Genomic DNA, 19,196 nt, shown 5'->3' with positions numbered 1-19,196 from the left:
CATGACCTTAAACACTGTGCATAAATTTAAAGTCAATTGGATATTAACTTTAGCCTCTAGAGCGTCCACAAGATTTTTCAAAGTGACCAAGGGCCATAACACTGGCAGTAATTATCGAAAATCGCTGAAAATCAATAGGCTTCTTCGTCTCATGACCTTAAACATTGTGTATAAATTTAAAGTCAATCGGATATTAACTTTGACCTCTAGTGCGTCCACAAGATTTTTCAAAGTGATCAAGGGCCAAAACTCTGGCAGTAATTATCAGAAATCGCTGAAAATCAATAGGCTTCTTCATCTCATGACCTTAAACACTGTGTATAAATTAAAAGTCAATCGGATATTACCTTTAGCCTCTAGAGCGTCCACAAGATTTTTCAAAATGATCAAGGGCCATAACTCTGGCAGTAATTATCGGAAATCGCTGAAAATCAATAGGTTTCTTCGTCTCATGATATTAAACACTGTGTATAAATTTAAAGTCAATCGGATATTAACTTTGGCTTCTAGAGCATCCACAAGATTTTTCAAAGTGATCAAGGGCCATAACTCTGACAGTAATTATCGGAAATCACCGAAAATCAATAGGCTTCTTCGTCTCATGACATTAAACACTGTGTATAAATTTAAAGTCAATCGGATATTCACTTTAGCCTCTAGAGTGTCCACAAGATTTTTCAAAGGGATCAAGGGTCATAACTCTGGCAGTAATTATCGGAAATCGCTGAAAATGAATAGGGTTCTTCGTCTCATGACATTAAACACTGTGTATAAATTTAAAGTCAATCGAATATTAACTTTGGCTTCTAGAGCGTCCACAAGATTTTTGAAAGTGATCAAGGACCATAACTCTAGCAGTAATTATCTGAAATCGCTGAAAATCAATAGGCTTCTTCGTCTTATGACCTTAAACACAGTGTATAAATTTAAAGGAAATCGGATATTAACTTTAGCCTCTAGAGCGTCCACAAGATTTTTCAAAGTGATCAAGGGCCATAGCTCTGGCAGTAATTATCAGAAATCGCTGAAAATCAATAGGCTTCTTCGTCTCATGACCTTAAACACTGTGTATAAATTTAAAGTAAATCGGATATTAACTTTAGCCTCTAGAGCGTCCACAAGATTTTTTGAAGTGATCAAGGGCCATAACTCTGGCAGTAATTATCGGAAATCGCTGAAAATCAATAGGCTTCTTCGTCTCATGACCTTAAACACTGTGTATAAATTTAAAGTCAATCGAATATTACCTTTAGCCTCTAGAGCGTCCACAAGATTTTTCAAAGTGATCAAGGGCCATAACTCTTGACAGTAATTATCGGAAATCGCTGAAAATCAATAGGCTTCTTCGTCTCATGACCTTAAACACTGTGTATAAATTTAAAGTCAATTGGATATTAACTTTAGCCTCTAGACGGACGGACGGACGGACAGGGGTGACGACAATATACCACCACATTTCAATGTGGGCTAATAAAAACGACAACTTTGGCGGTTTGGGACATTTCGCATTGTCGCAGAGTGTTCGAAATAGCTTTAATCTCTAAGTCACACCCACTTTCCCAGTAAAACCGAAGACATCAAATGGTTCCGACAAGTAGTTTCTGAGATATGCTCAAGTGGAAAAAAAAAAAAAATAATAATAATAAGAATAATCTTAACAAAAACAATATCTGTTTTAAAGGCTAAAAATACAGTTTTTGCCAAAATGACTTACTTCTGGTGATAATGAAATTACCTGAATGAAAATCGAATAATAATTGACACTTTTATGGACCAAAAACCTTGAAAAGTTGCATGTTGAAAATCGTCTATTTCTCCGCAACTGAACAAGGTAGAAACCATTTTGTGATATCTATATGATCGTATGGGTTCATTCTATTAGTTGATTTGAATCAAATATAAAAATTTTAAACAAATAACAAATACGACTCATTTGAATAAATTATTTGTTACAAAGGCTATAAATACAGTTTTTGCCCAAATTACGTCATTTCCGGTGACATTGAAAATGTTAAATTGGTTTGACCTAGTTAAAGTTGACATTACACATCAAATGGTGTCACTTTTATGAAAATCGAATAATAATTGACTCTTTTACAGGCAAACTAGCGTAAATAGTGACTCATGCAAAATTGCCTGAATGGGTTGTGAATAGCTCATTTTTTCACCTTTAAATCGAAATGACCCGAAAACGAAATCAAAATCAAAAAAACTGAGCCCGATGTTTTCTGGTAAAAAGTATGACATTGGTTGATTTTGTATTTCCAATAGATAGTGAGGGCAAAAATTGGACAGTCACATCTAGGGCTGTGTCGATATATCGATACACCGATATGTATTGATATGTTCCAGCGATATTTATATCGATACGTAATATAGCCGTATCGCCTTATCGTTGAAAAAATTCTTCAGCTAAGAAAGACCACGAAACCCACGTGGCGAAAGAAGACGATCTTGGCATGGTTTGCCAATCGAGCGTCTTCCACACTCCGTATGAATTCCAGGTACCGGTAGATATTAAAATAATAACTGGATCATACACTGACCAGTTGTGTTAGGTAAATTTAAATCTTCATTGAATATAATCCCTTATAAAACACTGAGTACACCGAGAAACAGTCATTTAATAATATATTTTCCAGATAAAATTGTGCCGTGTGTCTATCAATTGACGAATGAATAAAAACTTTTGCCAAGTTACATGACTAGTTACCTGATAGACAAAGACTACAAATTATGTTATGAAAAAATGCCATGGTGCCGTATCAGCTTATTTTGGCTACAGCATTTTCTGATACTGGCAATTGTTGAAAAATGCTAATATTTTAAATCAACGACTTATGAAACGGGAACGTTTCATCCAATAAACAAAAACAGTAATTAATTTATTCTGGAATATTACGGACGTGAACTTCAACATGATCCGTGAATTAAATATGGAAAATTTTCAACAAAAGGTGTACCTGTCGTTATTTTTGTGGTAATCACATACATTAAAATACGACATTCTCCACAACAAATTACCAAGATTTATTTTTGTTGAAGTCTGAATATATTAAAGGGAATGGAGCTTATAATTAACCCATATTCTACGGGACCTCAATTGACCCAATTCTGGCCGGTTCGTTTCAAAATGGATTATGAACCCTGATGCTTACCCATCTCAAACATCTTGAAACAGAATGTAGTTTGAGATTATTTTTGGCATAATTCATGATGTCATCTTATCGCGATACGTATTGCGTATCAGTTTGCCGTTTCGTCAATATGTATCATATCGAAAATGAACTGTATCGACACAGCCCTAGTCACATCAATTAGGGATGAGTTTCAGATGCCAATTATTGTGGAAAATTCCACAAAAGATTGGATTTCAGGCTCAGCTCCCCGTAAAAAGATACAAAGCCATCAAATTAGAACAGCGTCATGAGATAACTAGTACTTACACAGAAAGGGGGCCAGTCTATTATGACAGTTACAATAATCTCTCAATGAAGGCATCTGTACAACAATATTCATTCAAGAAATAGCAAGGATCAAGTCATTCTATGGTAAGATCTTTACATGCCAGAGTAACATTGAGTTATTGGTCTTCTGGTCAGAGAATCAACAGTTGTCGACAAACACAACAGAAATCTTCAAATCGTGCATTCAACATGAAGATAAAATCAATGATTTTTTGTGTTCATCTTGCAGTTGCTGGCATCTTGCAGTCTCCTCAGGTTGTAATGTTAACAGAGATTGGACCACTTGTTAAGCATCTCAACACCATATAGTGTAATCAATTGGAGCAATCAATAAACTTCCCCACCTGTTCCAGAAAAACAATTTTTTTTCCTCTTTGCAATCCAATTTTACAACCAATTTCTCACACTACTCATACATAAAGAATGCCCAATTTTTCATATAGCTTACCAATAAAAAATATACCTTTATATCTTTTAGAAATTCTAGTCAAAAAGTCTGTCGGGGAGGGTATTTGTTTGGATGTGCAGGAGTTACATATATTACAGTAAAAAAAAAGGTTTAAATTACTATTATCTAATGTCATTAACTTCATGTCTTACGTCTTTGGGGGGGGGGGGGGGGGCGAATGGTTAGCACGTGCGTGCTGTATCATAAGATCTGTCACTGAATCAACTGGCGTGGTTTCGATTCCCTGGTTGTACGTGATGAGGAGTAGGGTCGCTTGTCCAACCTAGTGGGTTTTCTCCAGGTCCTCCGGTTTCCTGCCACTGTTAAAGACCCCTAGGCGCAAGCGAATTATTGAAATAAAATTGAACCATGTGTTAGTCCCGAAATGACCTAGTTTGTATTGAGTGGACGTTAAACCCCATTTCTTTCTCTCTCTCTATGTCTTTCGTCTGGCTCTGGACTATACTAATACTGTATTAAACATAGAATTTTGAGCTATGTTAACTTTAGCTTACATTGTCCAAGCAGTGGCGGCGCCAGCCGTTGGAGATTGGAGGGGCAAAGATGGGGCAAAGTCCAAGGTTAAGGGGGCAAAGGCACAAGTTTCAACTAGGGGTAGGGGGCCTCCACACAAAATTTTGAAAAACAGGTTGCCAGAAATGCAGCCTGGCAGTATTTCAGGCACTGATCGATGAGGTAAAGTGTCAAACGAACGGACTTGCAAATCACGACGAAGCCCACTCACGGGCCGCGTCAAAGTAGGGAGTCCTCCCCCAGAAAATTTTGAAACATAGACTGCCGGAAATGCTGTCTTACAGTATTCCCAGGCACCGATCGTCAAGATAAAAAGATCTGACCAGATACCGTCCGTCGCCTGATCACTAGTTTATTCGACTAGAGAACAAAATGTAAAACGAACAGACTTGCGAACCTCAACGAATTCCCCTTGTGAACGCCAAAGTAGCGATTCCATTGGGGACCTCGCCAAGAAAATTTTGAAAAATAGACTGTCGGAAATGCTCTACAACATGCAAGTTTATGACTGAGTGGGGATGTGGGATTTATTCACTGTAGGAGGTATTGATTACCAAAACGTATGACAAATACTTTTTTTTATTTTCTAAAATTATTGGGGGGGCAAACAGAGAGCAGACCAGATAAATAGATCTGACCAGATACCGTCCGTCGCCTGATCAATAGTTTATTCGACTAGAGAACAAAATGTAAAACGAACAGACTTGCGAACCTCAACGAATTCCCCTTGTGAACGCCAAAGTAGCGATTCCATTGGGGACCTCGCCAAGAAAATTTTGAAAAATAGACTGTCGGAAATGCTCTACAACATGCAAGTTTATGACTGAGTGAGGATGTGATTTATTCACCGTAGGAGGTATTGATTACCGAAACGTATCACAAATACTTTTTTTTATTTTCTAAAATTATTGGGGGGGCAAACAGAGGGCAGACCAGATTAATGGGGGGCATTTCCCCACCCCCCCTTGCGCCGCCACTGTGTCCAAGCAGTACCAAATTAAAAGCTTGTAAACATGAATATAGCAATCTGATAAAACCACAGATCCTATTTCGATTCGTTTTTATTTTTCAAAATTTTATTTTACTTATATTCACTACACAAGTACTCTTGACAGTTGTTAAATAACTGGCGTGGTTTCGAATCCCCGGTTGTACGTGGCAAGGAGTAGGGTCGCCTGTCCAACCTCATGGGTTTTCTCCGGGTCCTCCGGTTTCCTCCCACTGCTAAAGACCCCTACGCGCAAGCGATTTATTGAAATAAAATTAAACCATGTGTTAGTCCCGAAATGACCTAGTTTGTGTTGAGTGGACGTTAAACCCCATTTCTCTCTCTCTCTCTGTTAAATAACCTGCATTCTGGATCATGTGAGGCATTAGCCAATCAAGTGGTGTGTTGCGTTGAGTTCTTTTTGTGTTGTAGACATTTGCAGCGATAGAAAAGAAAACAAAGCAAAAGTTGTATTTCCGAATAGCCACTTGGAACATAGACGCTGATTGGTTAATAGAATGACAGACGTCATATGGTCAAAAGTCGCTTGTATGACCCCTGAAGCAACCTCCCATTACAACCGGTCAGATCTTAATGTAGTGGAGGCCAATGAAAAGTATAACAAGCCAATAGTGAGGATGATGTCCCCCGCCGAAATCCCAAAATAAAACAGATGACACATGTTCATTAAAGCTGAACTCCGATTACAAAACTACAGAAATAATCAAATTAAAAAAAATTAACACCCTAAAAAATCGCCATACTTGTTTTCAAGTTGTAGAAAATCATGGCGATTGTACGGCGTACAAAATCAGAGACAAGCCACGCCCACATCCAGTTCATGCTTTATCAACCACACTGTCCACATCTGGCTAGCAAAATTTCAACTACCAATTACCTCCTGACTGATTGACGTTTTTTCACTAACAGTTTACTGAAAGTATTATTGTTACACAATTATTATATCTGATCAGGTACATATTATTTTACTAATTAGACGAAATAATTTAAGGCGTTAATTTTCTTAATTTAATTATTTCTGTAGTTTTGTAATCGGAGTTCAGCTTTAATCGCACATTTATTTTTTTCAAAAGTATCAAGCAATCAAACAAATTATCACCTATAAACTAAGTTTCATCACTCTCTATCAGATAGAATCAAAGTTATCTTGTCCCAAAGCATCGACCAATGAAATTGCTTAGCTCTGCTTAGCTTTAGCTTGAAATGTTAATCATTGAACTCAGTCAAGACATTCACCTAATGAACATCTAAATCAAGTTTAAACATTCTACCTCAATTAAAAGCAGAGTTGTTATGTTCCAAAGTCTTGACCAATCAAATTGCTTATCGATCCTTAGCCTAAGCAGAAAATTCTCATCAACAAACTTAGTCAAGGTAATGATATAATCAATCTATACTCAAGAGTTTCATCACTAAATTAAAACCAAAGTTATCATGCCCCAAAGCATCAACCAATCAGATTGCTTATCTCTGCTTACCGTAAGCAAACAATGTTTATCATTGAGCTCCATCAAGGCATTCACCTAATGAACGCCTACACTAAGTTTGAACATTCTACCTCAATTAGACGGAGAGTTATTGTGTCCCAAAAAGTGTGACGGACAGACAGACAGACCCATTTTAATAGTCCTCTGTTTTCTTCGAAAGGCGGGGGACAAAAAAAACAAAACGAAATATAGATCCATATTTTAATCAGATTGCGAATATAGGAAAGAAAGCAAGGTTTTCAAAGTTTTTAACAAAATATATATAGAAATATATATTTGGTTTAATAATATCAATTTGCAAGGATATATATTTAGCATTTCTTTAGGTATATAATACTAATTGATCTAAAATTGTTTTTCTCAAGAGGGAAATAATGGGTGTTCCAGTCTGTGAAACATTCTGCTGCTTATTGTTAAGAGTGAAGTAAGTATGCAACAATACTGTGTAGGTCCTCAGACCCAACCAAAGGTAAATTCTATCAATAATAAAAACTTCCTCTAACCTTTCTAAGTACTAAAGGTTATATATGTTTTTTCTATAACATATGTTACAGTTGTGTACAGGTTGGGCATGGTTGCCTCCTAATTTCTTGGAACAGCTACATACATCAGGTTCATGACTTGAAGTTGTGAGAAATACTGTTAGATCCATTTATCTGATGTCAATTCTATAATATATCAACCATTCCTAATACTGTGTGGTCCTTTCTTTTATCACAACATAATCATTAATTGGCAAATCATTAAAATAAGGTGTTTTTGTTCAACTGACCTGACCTGATCTAAGCAGGAATGAATTTAACCCTTCCTAAAGAAGAAGTCATATCTTCATGTCATATTGGCCAATAAAAATTAAACCAAGAACAAAATAATTTTGATTTGAATACAACCAGACATTACTTAAACATACATTATGCATATGGCGGGGTATCGGGTTCAAAATGCAATCTAGAGTAAAAAGCAGAAAGTCAACAGTAAAAAGTAGAAAATCTAAAGTAAACGGGAAAATTCTTATCTAAAAGGGTATTTTTATGGTGAAGACCTATAAATTTATGTACTTTTCAACTTTCATGGACATAATTTCTACTTTCTACTATCAACTTTTGACTTTCGACTTTCCGCTTTCTACTGTCAACTTTTAATTCTCGACTTTCCACTTCAGATTTTCTTCTCACGATTTTCTAACGCAGATTTTCTCCAATACTATGGTGGCTGATAGTGGCCATGTAATTTTTCGGCATTTTCATAACTCGTCAACACGACATAGCGACAGTATTAGTGAGAGCATACGTCAAAGTAGACTTGGATATTAGAGACTTTTGGCAAGCGAAATCTTTCACATCTGTATTGCGTATCCGTATCGTATACGTGATACGTTGCATCAGTGTAGTTTTAGAGTTTTGACAGACGTTCGTGCCGCGTACGTATGAGTAGTTGAGCTTAGCTTAGTTCTCTTACAACATGACGACGGTTATCTACCAAAATCACCATCAGTGCTAGTCAAGTGCCTAGCCACAAATGCCTCGACTCGACAGCAATTTTTGGTTTCACTCATTTCAGAAAGTTTATACCCCTTTACGGTAGAATCACATCAGTTACAGATTTGCATGGTCCCATCTCCCTAAATTTAGCACGTAGATCATTCAGCATGCAGACAAACAGGAAAAATATGAAAATACCAAGAAAAAATTATCAAAAATAATGATTAAATTCCCGTCTTTATCATGGTTAAAATCACATCAAATATACACCTTCGTGTTCTAGGATACACTTAAGATTCATAAAAACGCTATGCAACAACATTTCAGCGTATAAAAGTAGCAAAAAAGGCGATAAAAAGACGACGATGTTATACGGACCCTTTGCGTATGAAAGCTGTTCGATACGTGCTACCACATCCGTGTGCCGTATCACGTATCATTGATGATGTCACACACAAAAACCATACGGATACGCGATGCGGACCAGGAATTTACGCTTGCCAAAAGTCTCTAATATCCAAGTCTACTTTGACGTATGCTCTCACTAATACTGTCGCTATGTCGTGTTGACGAGTTATGAAAATGCCGAAAAATTACATGGCCACTATCAGCCACCATAGTATTGGAGAAAATCTGCGTTAGAAAATCGTGAGAAGAAAATCTGAAGTGGAAAGTCGAGAATTAAAAGTTGACAGTAGAAAGCGGAAAGTCGAAAGTCAAAAGTTGATAGTAGAAAGTAGAAATTATGTCCATGGATTTTGTGTGTGACATCATCAATGTGTGTGTGTATTTCTCATACGTGATACGGCACACGGATGCGGTAGCACGTATCGAACAGCTTTCATACGCAAAGGGTCCGTATAACATCGTCGTCTTTTTATCGCCTTTTTTGCTACTTTTATACGCTGAAATGTTGTTGCATAGCGTTTTTATGAATCTATGTGTATCCTAGAACACGAAGGTGTATATTTGATGTGATTTTAACCATGATAAAGACGGGAATTTAATCATTATTTTTGATAAGTTTTTCTTGGTATTTTCATATTTTTCCTGTTTGTCTGCATGCTGAATGATCTAAGTGCTAAATTTAGGGACATGGGACCATGCAAATCTGTAACTGATGTGATTCTACCGTAAAGGGGTATAAACTTTCTGAAATGAGTGAAACCAAAAATTGCTGTCGAGTCGAGGCATTTGTGGCTAGGCACTTGACTAGCACTGATGGTGATTTTGGTAGATAACCGTCGTCATGTTGTAAGAGAACTAAGCTAAGCTCAACTACTCATACGTACGCGGCACGAACGTCTGTCAAAACTCTAAAACTACACTGATGCAACGTATCACGTATACGATACGGATACGCAATACAGATGTGAAAGATTTCGCTTGCCAAAAGTCTATAATATCCAAGTCTACTTTGACGTATGCTCTCACTAATACTGTCGTTATGTCGTGTTGTCGGGTTATGAAAATGGCGAAAAATTACATGGCCACTATCAGCCACCATAGTATTGGAGAAAATCTGCGTTAGAAAATCGTGAGTAGAAAATCGTGAGTAGAAAATCTGAAGTGGAAAGTCGAGAGTCAAAAGTTGACGGAAGAAAGTAGAAAGCGGAAAGTCGAAAGTCAAAAGTTGATAGTAGAAAGTAGAAATTATGTCCATGAAAGTTGAAAAGCTTGATGTTTCTGCAGACTAAGTACATAAATTTATAGGTTTACACCATAAAAAATACCCTTTTAGATGAGAATTTTCCCGTTTACTTTAGATTTTCTACTTTTTACTGTTGACTTTCTGCTTTTTACTCTAGATTGCATTTTGAACCCGATACCCCGCCATACATGCAAGAGCTAAATCTGCCTATTGCAGGTCTTTCTTTAGGCCTGAAATGTTATCTAAATTATTAATTAGACATTAATTAATTTATACAGACCATAATCAACTCTCGATGCCATCGCTATTCTGTGATATTTACTGGATTTGAAAACATTTTGGGATGGATGATTTAACGTCAAAATAGATAATCGAGACTTTGTTTTTTATCGTACCAACTTTAGTAATGATGATCGAGGCTAGGCCTAAAATTCAATCGCTAATATCTCGATTCAGAGTGGAGCAATTTGACTGAAATATTCAGCATATTCTCTTTACGTTATCTATTTGTTAACTATTATAGCGAGAACTGTCGACTCTTTATCTTATCTCACATAATGCCCCTTTAAATTTGTTGTTCGAGTGAAATGAAATGGAGTACAGTGTCCGATTCCATTCATGGAAATATATGGAATCTTTTCATAAATAAAATATGGAATAATTGATGGGCGAAAATTCGTCAAACAGAGACCCGTCTGGGATGCAAATCAAACTCTGTGATTCTGACCCATCCCAAAAAATTCTTTGAAATTCTATTTCACGTAATGTAAATTGACTGAAAGGTAAGTTAACAAAGCCAGTCAAAACTGGCAAAAATGTGAATGAAACGAGAGACCTGAGCCAAATGCTCAAAAATACAAAAGAAGCTCTCATTACATCACTCGAGAAGCCTCATGGCTGTTTTTTGGGGGGGTCCAGTATTTTCCTAGTAAGATTGGGTGTCTCTATGTTCATACCAAAATTGCGATACTTTTATTGGAAATAACTACCCTTTACAATCAGCACTAATACATTTGGATATTCATACTACAGGCCTATGTGTATTTTGACAATCTGTATTACATGTCAAACTAGTCTTATCAATGTAAAGTATTAAATTTGACATTTCCTAATCTAGCACAAAATCTCTAACTGCATTTAAATGTCAGTTTTGGAAAAAGATCTATTGATTTTCAAAAAGATTTAGTTTCTGTCAACCCAAAAATTTCTTGAAAATTACACTCTTGACATTACAGAATTACTTTTTAATCCTTATTTCTAAATGTCCATACTTTATACTTCGAAGAACATCCTTTAATTATTAGAAATGTCGTCTGAAAGAAATGGTATGTAGAGAAAAGCTTTTAAAAGAGCCAATAATAAGATCCAGTTACTGACACTGTAATGTATTCACATTGAGTGTCGAGCTGGTCAGAACACAGCGTTCTCATACAGTCAGTCAATAACAGCAACCACTATAACACATTGGTCTCTTGGCTCTTCTACAAGAATGGTTGGATTCTTAACTTAGGAATTTCCCACAGTTAGATTCAACAAGCTATGTAAGTAAATATATGCATAAACATTTCATTTATGTGCCATTTTTGTTTTGTTTTTTAAAAAGGTTGTTACAAAATGATTGAAATTTGTAGCTGATCATGTTGAAATGAGGTGTATTAATCATGCTGTTTCATAAAACATTTTTGTTTTCAAATAAATGTGTACACCTAAATTGATGTATTTATACTAAAAACTTGAAGCTATCTTGTATAAACAGCATGAACTGTTGTATACTAAGCAGCAAAAGAAACGTTAGGTTGGTATGTTACCCTGAATAGACGCATAGCATAAAACTTGCCAAATGTTTTTATTGTATATTTGTGACCACATCTCCAACTTTACCTGAGCAATAAGGCTCCTTCCCAAACACAGAATTGAACCCATGAAATGTTCTCAAAAACGCAACCCGACTTCTGAAATGGCAATGTGTTCTCCATGATTTTCATGTAACTCATGCTGCACATGCTGTTCCCCGGGACCAGCCCTATAAAATGCACGTCAGCACCATGCCACAACTCATGACAGCCCAGATGAACCAGGCGCTTGGAAGACTCGACGCCGGCCACACTGCCCAAGCCGTTGCCAATCACTTCCAGGTCAATGTTCTGACCATCTACAGGCTTCAGCAACGCTTTCAGGCCACCAACACCACGGATGATCGCCACCAAACTGGTAGACCAAGGGTTACCACAAGGCAACAAGACTGCCATGTTGTGCGACAGCACATGCAGAATCCCTTCACACAGGCATCTGAGCACGTCAGACAATGGGAACACCCGGAAGACCCATCAGTACCGATACAGTGCGCCGACGTCTCACCAGAGAGAACATCCATTGCCGTAGACCGATCCTCACCCCTCGCCATCGACATGAACGTCTACAGTTTGCCCAACAACACCAGAACTGGCGACACAGGCAATGGAGAACTGTTCTGTTCACAGATGAGAGTCGGTATTGTGTATCAACTGCAGATGGCAGGACCAGAATATAGCATCAATGTGGCCAGCATTCTTCTGACCAATGTGTCATGGAACGAGACTCATGGGGAGGTCCAAGCATAATGGTTTGGCGTCTAATCGGCCTGAACCAAAGAGTGGGTCCTGTGGTGTTCCAAAATCTTGGTCCAGGGATAGGAGGCGGCATCACAGCAGTGCGCTACATCGATCAAGCTCTCAGACCCCACTTCATACCACATTTCACATGTCATCGAAACGTTTTCCAGCATGACAAAACCCGCGCCCACATCACCAGAGTTACTCAGGACTTTTTACAGCAGAACGGTGTCAACGTTATGCACTGGCCAGCCCTTAGGCCGGACTTAAACCCGATTGAACATCTTTCGGATGAAATTCAGAGGAGACTTAATAATGTTGTACCTAGACTTAACACAGCCGATGGATTGCGCCAGGTTTTTTTGAGAGTGTGGTTCCAGGTGCCAATGGCATCCATCAATCATCTGGTCCACTCCATGTACAGACGCTGCAATGCTGTTATTGACACTCGGGGTGGACACACCAGATACTGATGTATAGACTGTGTACAGACTCTAAACCTTCTGCTTTGATCCATTTAGTAAGTCATTTTCTCGAACGATATGATTAAAGTGCCTCTCTGATTTTGAAACCGTACTGAAATTTTTTTTGCTGTTTAGTATATTTACTGGACAAAGAAATTTAGAGTAAATATCTTATAAAAGAAAATTATCAAAAATTAGTTCTACTATTATAATAGGAAATCAATTTTAAATTGACAGTACATTACACAAGTGTCAATATAATTCAATCTCTATCTTGATTCCAGTATATTAATATCAGAATTTCAAGATGTTCATTCAATGCAAAATGTTTTATGGCTCCAGAATTGCCAAAATCGCTCTTTCCTCCATTTAAAACGATGTTTTTGTCTATAAAATAATCAGAGCTAACAACTAGCGGCAGCCAGGCAGGATACGGCCACATTTTGCAAGAGATGGATTGAGAACGTGCTAAACAAAAAGCGATTTTTCGAAAAAATCAAGGGCCATAATTCAGGAAGTTACCATTCAATATGCGCCAATATCGACAGGAACCAATATTTTTGGGTTATAAAGATATATTTCAAGCTTCATCAAAATCGGATCAAAATTGTGACCTCTAGAGGGTCCACAACCGTGATATACAAGATGTTATACACTTTTTGCATACGGGGGCGGCCATTTTGTCCGTCAATTTTGATCCTATTTTCACAAAATTTGAAATCAGCAAGTATCATTGGGGTGTAACGGTGATATATTCAAATGTTTTTTTTAACTCGGATAAAAATTGTAGAGTAACCACAAGCTAAAAACATGATTTTTCCTACAATCAAGGGCCATAATTCAGGAAGTTACGATCTTGATATGCATTTCAAGTTTCATCAAAATCAGATGAAAATTGTGACCTCTAGAGTGTTCACAAACTAAAAACGTGATTTTTCGTACAAACAGGGGCAATAATCCATGAATTTATGGTCCGATATATGCCAATATCTAAAGGAACCAAGATCTTTGGGAGATAGACCAATATTTTAAGTTTCGTCAAAATCAAATAAAAATTGTGACCTGTAGAGTTTCAACAAACAAATTGTGGATGGACTGACAGGGGCGACGGCAATATACATCCACATGAAAATGTGGGCGTATAAAAACAACATGCGTGCACTTTCTTTAATGAGTAAATTAATAGGTAATAAAACCATAAGATCAAAACAGTGACTAAGTTTAAAATTTTCCAGTGAAGACAAAGTTGCCAATTTTTTTTTACAAATCATAGAAAAAATAAATCTGTTTATTTAGTGGCATCACTCACTAGGATTTCCATTGTGGCAATGAATAGGTGGATGGAGGCAGGTGAGCAGGTTGGTGGCAGGCGTGTTAAAATTTTTTAACCAACCACAAGATACTTTTTTCCATGTATCCCAAAATTCCATCAGGATTAGCTGAAAGTTGTGACAGGTGCCATACATGAGGCAAGGCGGGATGCTTATCATTTATATAACATGGGATGCCACTTCTCATTTGAGTTTATATATAGCTACCCAGGGATGCTATTTCAAAATTTTGCATGTCAGACATTTTTAGTTTTGGTTAACCGAGCTACCAAACTTTTGTTCAACAAGAACATGCTATCAAAAATTTTGACTTGATGAATTTCATTCCATTATTGACATATTGATATAATTGACATCTAACTGATATAATTGAAGTCATCAACCCGTTTTCTATTTTTTTACTTAGCCATGTTAGATTTTCTCACAGGTAAAACAAGACATATTTCTTAACCAGTGTTGTGATAAGTTCACAACATGAATGAAGTAAATTCCAAAGTAAAAAATCATGAAAGGCATGATGTTAAGTTTGAGAACCTTTATGCTATTTAAATAAGACACAAACTAAAATATGTTGCACACAAGAAATAATTGAGAAATGCACAAAATTTCATAACAAAAGACTAATTATTCTCTTAGAATTGTAAATAATACACAAAATGTGAAACAATTAATGAATTTGACATTAAGTTCAATGAGAACTATGTCTGTAGTTGTATATAGTATTATAGTAAGTAAAAGAGGTAAATTTACATGTGGATATCTATGTGCAATGAAAACATCTGCTAACAAACTTAGTTTGAAAACACAGTTGGTTTGTTAGAAATGTACATTATAGATTCATTCATCTCTTGTACTATGTCAAAACTCACTGTGCATCTGCCCCAAAATATCAGGTTCAGATAGTGAATGTTTTTTGCTAAACAACTGCCATCTCTGTTTGTTCAGCATTTTTTAAACAATAACCAAATCATAGAAACTGGAAATGATCACAACCCAGCTGTTGAAAAATTATTTCAGGATACATTCTTTTAGCATGGAGATAATTCATTTAGGCCTATACATAGATCGTTGATAGTAAGGCAAAATCTGAAGGAATCTAAACCTCTTTGAATTAGGTAAAACATCATGTTGAATTCAGTAAACTAATTAAATCCAAAACCTTTATTTTTTACCCAAATCAAAGATGTATAGGCTGGTTATTTTAATTTCAGACTTTAATCTGAGCAGTAAGCCTATTTGATAAAATGTCTAGATTTGGTTTAATAAAAGATTTTATTATCTTATCAAATTGAATATACAAGTAGTTCACAATCAAATCCAATTAAAAAACAAAGCTGATACATGCAGAGAAATAGGTGCAGTAATTCTGAGTCATACCATTTTACAGTCTTTACATCTTGATGTTTATAGAAGATTCTCGTCTCATAATATCATTATAAAAGAGAACGCCAACTTGTAATAAGAGGAATATGAATTATATTGGTGAAACACTTTTCTGGTGAATTATGCTATTTTGGGGATTAATTTCATGACCGATATGCAACATATAAATGACATCATTCTATTTTCTTGCATTATTGTTAAAGATACATTATGGGAGTTTAGATAAAGAACTGGTAGTTCTCACTGTAATAGTTAACCAGCAGTTGCCAGACAGGAAACACCCACATTTTGCAAGAGATGGATAGAGAACAAGCTAAAAACAAATGGGATTTTTTGTACAATCAGGGGCAATAATCCAGAAAGTTATGGTCTGAAATGCGCAAATATCAAAAGGGACTGAGAGCTTTGGATAAAGATATGTTTTAAGTTTCATCAAAATCGGATAAAAATTGTGCCCTCTAGAGGGTCGACAACCATCATATTGCATACTTTTACACAATTTGCGTACAAAGAACGGCCATTTTGTCAGGCAGTTTCATTTCAATTTTCCCGAAATTTGATTTCAACCTTCATTATGGTGGAATGGTGATATATTTAAATGGTTTTTAAAATCAGAAAAAAAAAATGGGCAAGCTAAACATGCGATTTTTTGAACAATCAGGAGCCATAATCCTAGAAGTTACGTTCGGATATGCGCGATTATCAAAAGGAACCAAGATCTTAGTGTGTAATGGTGATATATTCACATGTTTTTTAAATCAGATAAAAATTGTGACCTCTACAGGCTAAGCGAAAACCTCGATTTTCGTACAATCAGGGGCCATAATTCAGGAAGTTACGATCCGATATGCGCGAATATCAAAAGGAACCAAGATCTTTGGGTTAAAAACATGTGTTTCAAGCTTCATCAAAATCGGATCTAAATTGTGACCTCTAGAGGGTCCACAACCTTGATATACCAGGTGTTATACACTATTTGCGTGTGGGGGGGTCGGCCATTTTGTCCAGCAATTTTGGCCCGATTTTCAAGAAATTCAATCTCAATAAACCTTACGGCGTAATGGTGATATATTCGAACGTTTTTTTTAAATCGGATAATAATTGTGACCTCTAGAGGGACCATAAGCTAAAAACATAATTTTTCATACAAACAGGGGCCATAATTCAGGAAGTTACCATCCGATATGCCCGAATATCGAAAGGATCCAAGATCTTTGGGTTATAAAAATGCATTTCAAGTTTCATCAAAATCAGATCAAAATTGTGACCTCTATAGGGTCCACAAGCTAAAAACATTATTTTTCGTACAATCAGGGGCCATAATCCATGAAGTTACGTCTGATACATGCCAATATCAAAAGGAACCAAGATCTTAGAGAGATTAACCTATATTTCCAGTTTCGTTGAAATCGGATGAAAACTGTGACCTGTAGAGTGTTCACAAACAAATTGTGGACGGACGTCCAAACAGGGGTGACGGCATAATACATCCACATGAAAATGTGGGTGTATAAAGACTAGACAATGTAAAGGGAATTTGCTGAAAATTTCAGTCAAATTGATCCACTCTGAACCGAAATTTTAGCGATTGAATTTTCGGCCAAGCCTCAATCATCATTACTAAAGTTGGTACAATAAAAAACATAGTCTCGATTATCCATTTCATGATTAAATCATGAATGGAAGTCGAACAGCAAATCGGATCTTAATCCAATAAACGTTGCATGAGAGTTGATTATGGTCTGGATAAGTTAAAGATACATTATGGGAGATTAGATAACGAGTTGGCAGTTCTCACTATAATAGTTAAAAACTAGATAATGCAAAGGCAATTTGCTGAAAACTTCAGTCAAATTGATCCACTATGAACCCAGAAATAAGCAATCTCAAGTTCCGCATAGCCTCGGTCATCATTACTAAAGTCGGTACGACAAAAATCATAGTCTCGATTATCCATTTAATCGTTAAATCGATTATGGTCTGGATACGTTAATTAATGTCTAATTAATAGTTTATATAACATTTCAGGCCTAAAGAAAGACCTACAATATGCAGATTTAGCTCTTGCATAATGTATGTTTAATTAATGTCTAATTAATAATTTAGATAACATTTCAGCCCTAAAGAAAGACCTGCCATAAGCAGATTTAGCTCTTGCATAATGTATGTTTAAATGTTCAATTAAGATGTTCCAAAAAATACAGAACCGCATCTATTATATAAACTATAAAACATGGTGAATATAAATGGCATTGTTTATACTTCATCCTAGCTGCGTAGCTGTGTGATATCTAGGGATCAACTCCACGATTTAAAGTAAATTAATAATACCCTAGAGGTAGATACAGTATTACACTGAGTATAAATGGATTGTATCTATTATATCCTATTATTGCAAACTAGAAAATCCCATACATTGTGTTTTCTTTCCTCACAAGGGGACCTGTAAGAAGTACCTATAAAATGATTGAAGATAGAATAATAAAGACTGAATCCCATTTTCTCCATGAACAGAGTTAATTTTATCTATTTCCATGTGATTAATTGTATCTATGATATAGGACATGTATAATGAAAATTGATTATTTTCTAGACATCAAGATTATCTCTGCCTGTAACTGGTTTTAATAAACTTACATGATCTTTATCTATATATTATCAACACCTGCCTCCATGGACTCTACATGTCCATTATGAATATGGGGATCATTTAGGGTCATTCTGATAGATATTGTACACATGCATCATTGTAAACATACTTAAAGGCTCGATGCGTCATTTGCATTTTCGCTAAAATGTCAAATTACTCACAGCTTAAACCACACTCATTATGTACTCAGATTTGATTATTTAACATTTAATTAGAAAACAAAACAAAATACCATCGCTAGATAATCTCCCAGCTTGGATTTAATCGAATTTAAAGGAGCTAAATCGCTAATATTTTGGATCTAGAAATTGACACAAATGGGTCGTAACGCATATAATAATGTAATGTGAATGTATATAAACTGATTTACATTCAATCGTTTCTGTTTTTACTGCAATTTCTAATCAGTTATGTTCCGCGATATACGCCAGAAGTCTCAATCCAATGGCAATCTCTAGCGTCTGGTTATTCCACTCTATACCGATAGTATTTATTGCGCATGCTCATCAGATAAGAATATGACGTCACCGTTTGACATGACTTGTGGAATATATCTAGCCTCTTTCTAAGAGTCCCTTGTTGAAAATGGCGCTGAAATGCACCATGGTACACGATTTGTGTACCAAGGGTAAAATGTTTATTTTGTGTTAATTATTGGATATCAGAAGCCCATCTTTTCCCCATAAGATCACAACATCAA

The 19,196-nt window shown here is 36.1% G+C and overlaps 1 protein-coding gene and 1 long non-coding RNA gene across 2 annotated transcripts in view; one reads left to right on the top strand and one right to left on the bottom strand.

Annotated features, from left to right (window-relative positions):
* The window catches only part of LOC126828409 (uncharacterized), a 138,384-nt gene that overhangs the window by 54,667 nt on the left and 64,521 nt on the right, over positions 1-19,196 (bottom strand). The gene's annotated exons all lie outside the window — the stretch shown is intronic.
* Positions 11,509-19,196, top strand: part of LOC126828358 (leucine-rich repeat neuronal protein 3) — a 60,502-nt gene continuing 52,814 nt past the window's right edge. Inside the window, exon 1 of the mRNA XM_050558100.2 lies at positions 11,509-11,618. The gene's annotated coding sequence lies outside the window, so the exon portion shown is untranslated. The remainder of the gene's footprint in view (positions 11,619-19,196) is intronic.

This window comes from Patella vulgata, chromosome 7 (genome assembly GCF_932274485.2).
Source record: "Patella vulgata chromosome 7, xgPatVulg1.2, whole genome shotgun sequence".
Taxonomy (NCBI): Eukaryota; Metazoa; Mollusca; class Gastropoda; family Patellidae; genus Patella; species Patella vulgata.
Note: the sequence above shows the minus strand (reverse complement) of the source record. Positions and strands in the feature narration are given on the sequence as shown.